The sequence below is a fragment of the Sarcophilus harrisii genome, chromosome 5, assembly GCF_902635505.1.
Source record: "Sarcophilus harrisii chromosome 5, mSarHar1.11, whole genome shotgun sequence".
NCBI classification, from domain to species: domain Eukaryota; kingdom Metazoa; phylum Chordata; class Mammalia; order Dasyuromorphia; family Dasyuridae; genus Sarcophilus; species Sarcophilus harrisii.
In genome coordinates this window covers 74,222,492-74,226,565 of record NC_045430.1, presented here as the reverse complement: position 1 = coordinate 74,226,565, position 4,074 = coordinate 74,222,492, and positions in this window count along the sequence as shown.

Sequence of the window (4,074 nt, the reverse complement as noted above, 5' to 3'; positions counted from 1 at the left end):
AAGATCTTTCATGAAAAAAAAAAGATCCTTCATGCTTTTTTTATGTAAGATAATTTACCCCATTCTACCTCTCCCTTTCCCTTTCTCCCAGTACATTTTTCTTTCTTATCACATAATTTTATTTTTTAAGATAATCATCCTATTCAACTCACACTCATGCCCTCTATGTATACTCCTAACTTTCCTAACAATGAGAAAAACTTTAGAAGTAACAAGTTTCATAATTCCATGTAGGAATATAACTTTAGTTTCTTTTATGATTTTTCTTTCCTGTTTACCTTTTTGTGCTTCTTTTGAGTTTTGTATTTGAAAGTCAAATTTTATATTTACCTCGTTTTTTTTTTTCATCTAAAGTGCTTGAAAGTCCTCTATTTTATTGAATATTCATTTTTCCCTCTGAAGTATTATACTGTTTTGGTAAGTAAGTAATGCTTGGTTGTAATCCTAGCTCTTTTCCCTCCAAATATCATATTTCAAATACTTCAATCCATTAATGCAAAAACTGTTAAATCTTGTGTTATCCTGATTGTGACGCCTTGATATTTGAATTGTTTACTGGCAGCTGTTTGCAATATTTTCTCCTTGATCGACAGCTCTGGAACTTGGTTATAATATTCTTGGGAGTTTTCCTTTAGGGATCTCTTTTAGGAGGTGATGTATGGATTCTTTCAATTTCTATTTTAACCTCTAGTTTCAGAATATTATAGAAATTTTTCTCAACAATTTCTTAAAAGATGATGTTTATGCTGATTTTTTTTAACATGGCTTCCAGGTAGATAATTCTCAAATAATCTCTACTGGATCTATTTTCCAAGTCAGATGTTTTTAAAATAAGCATTTCATATTTTTTATATTTTTTAATTCTTTTGATTTTTAAAAATTGTGTCTTGCCTTATTGAGTCTTTAGTTTCCACTTGCCCAAGTCTAATTTTTAAAGAATTATTTTCTTCAGTGAGCTTTTGTACCTTCTTTCCCATTTGGCCTATTCTGTTTTTAAGGCACTGCTTTCTTTAGCAATTTTTTTGTCTTTTCCAAATTGTTGATTCCTTTTTCATGATTTTCTTGTATCACTTTCAGTTCTCTTCCCAATTTCTATTCTAGCTCTCTTACTTAATTTTTAAAATCTTTTTTTGATCTCTTACGTGGCCTAGAGCCAATTCATCTTTTTCTTTGAGGCTTTGGATATAGGAGACTCTGTCTTCTTCTGAATTTGTGTTTTCATCTATCCTGTCACCACTGTAACTTAATAGTCAGAATTTTTGGTGTTTATTCATTTTCTAGCTTATTTCTTGACTTTAGTTCTATCCTAAAATGGGGCTCTGCTTCTGGAGTGGAGAAAGCATCATACCAAGCTTCAGGATTTTTTTTTTTTTTTTTTTTTTTGGTGCAGTTGTTTTCAGTTCTCAATTCTGAGAACATGGACGTTTTTGGTCCTTCCAAGGCTGTATGATCTAGGAAGAGGGGTGTTTACTACTCTTCAATATTGTACACTGGACTGTGAGCAATCACAAGTACTCTTTTTTCATCACGGAACTGTGACCAGAGTCTCTGCTCCCCTTCAGCTTCAAGTTTTGGTATGTTAATTTTCCTCCTTGCACTGGGACTGAGACCTAGGATTGCAATTTAAATTCAGGTATTAGTAATGCAACAAAGTCTTACCCCTGTGGCAGAAAAGAGACCCCCTATAAACTCATTTTGACCAGTTGTCCAATTCTCTTACCATCTGTGGGCTGAGAGTTCTACAAACTACCACTGCTGCCACTGATTCAGTCACCTCCAAAGCCTGTATCTGGTTGCTGGGGAGAGGTCTGCATTGGTACAGGATGTATTCCACTCTCATCCTGGTGCAATAGACCTTTCCTACTTTCATTCTGTTGTTTTGGGCTGGAAAATTGTTTCACTCCATTCTTTTATTAGTGCTGCTACTCTAGAACGTGTTTTGAGGCATTTTTTAAGAGTATTTGGAGAAGTTCAGGGGAAACTTCTGCTAAGTCCCTGCTTTTTCTTTACCATTTTGGACCTGCCTCTCTGACATGGATTATTGAGTAAAGTCATATAGGTAATGAATCCACTATTACTTAGTCAATTCACTTATTCAATAAATATTTATTAAGCACATACTATGTGCCAGACTCAATCCTTAGTGTTAGGGACACAAAAAGATGCAAAAAAAAATATCAATCCCTGTCCTCAAGGAGTTCACATCTCTGCATGTTGAACCCAAAATATAACATAACAGATTTGATCCAGATTTCCCCCTAAAATCTAGGCATTATTATAGTAATTTTTAAGGAATTATTTTCTTCTTTTCCAATTCTATTTTTTAAGGAGATGTTTTCTTCCATTAATTTCTGAAAAATATTTTCCCATTTTTATGCTTCCTTTTCCAAGCTCTTGATTCTTTTTTCATGATTTTCTTGCATCACTCTCATTTCTTTTCCAATTTTTTTCTACCTCTCTTATTTGATTTTTTTAAATCCTTTTTGAGCTCTTTCAGTTTTTTTAAACCTGAAATCAATTCATATTTTTCTTTGAAGATTCATGTATAATTGTTTTGATATTGTTATTCTCTTTCTTGACTTTTAATTTTACGTTAAAGTTGGGTTTAGGTCCTGGAGTAAAAGGGGCATTATCCTAACCTTCCTGTTTTTCATGCTACTGTTTTCAGAATTAATTCTGAGGGTTTGTAAGTTATCAATTTTTCCAAAGTGGTATGATCTAAGGAGAGGTGTAGTTACTGCTCTCCCAACCTGTGCTTTGGTCTTTGAGCAACAGCAAACATTCTTTTCTGCCCTGGACCTATGACCAGGATCCCTGCTCCCCCATGGCTGCACACTATAATGTGCTAGTGCTCCTCCTCACCCTGACACTGTGACCCAGGTCTGTGAGCCAGGTCTGGGACCCAGATCCCTATTTGGACAGTGCAACAGAGTCCTTCATCTGGTGCCAGCAGTGTCCTCTTTAATCTGGACTGAATTCTGGAAGATACTGCTGCTGATTCAATTGTCCCCAAGGCCTGTACTGGCTTGCTGAGGCAAGGACCTACTGCTGGCTTGCCTCAGGGCTCAAGGGTGCAGGGAGTTGCTGCTGCCTTGTCTGGCTGGACTGTGCTCTACTCTCACCTTAGTGAAACAGACTTTTCCTATTGACCTTCTAAATTGTCTCAGGCTGGAAAATGTTTCAGTCTGTCTTTTTGATGCTTCTGCTACTCCAGATTTTGTTTTGAGGAACAATTTTAAAGTTGTTTAGAGAAGAATTTGGGAGAATTCAGGCAAGTTCCTGCCTTGTTCCACCATTTTAACTCTAGAAGTCTGACATTACTCTTGTAATGGGCATAGAACAGGTAGTGTCTGGGGCCGGAGAGCTGTGTTTTAAACCTCTTGCTAAGGAACAGGAACATGACTATGTTGAGATGACGTCTGATTAATCCTCTGGGGTCTCTATGATTGGAGATTGGAAAAGGAAGATCTACCATCTCAGGAGCTATAAAAGGGAGGATAAAGGCTCCCCTCTCTCTTTGGGAGCATGGTGTCTATCTGACATCATTTTCCTCCCTGTTTCTTTCCCTTGCCTAAATCACAGGGACATTGGACTAGTTAGCAGTTGCTTCATCGTTTTAGTAAAGTGAGCTGCTTGTCACTCAACAAGAAGCCAGTCCTTCTGTGCATCCATCCATCCATCCCTGCAGAAGAGCACATGCTCCCCTGGGATTCTTCTCTGTTATATCATGTCTTCCTGATATACCAGTCTAGTATCAATGCTAAAAAAAAAAAAAAAAAAAAAAAAAAAAAAAAAAAAAAAAAAAAAAAAGGAAATGTAGTTATTCTGGCATGATTTATTTATTACTTGATACATTTGTACATTTATGTATGGACATCTGAAGCCACAGGTTTTATTGCTGACTTTAGCCCTGAATGCTGTCTTTTTTCTTTTTTTAGGTTAAACACATGCAATCCTTTTAAACATATTTCCATATTTCTCATGTTGTGTCAAGAAAAATCAGACCAAAAGAAAAAAAAAACAAGAAAAACAAAAAGCAAGCAAACAAAAAAGATGAAAATACTATACTTTGAT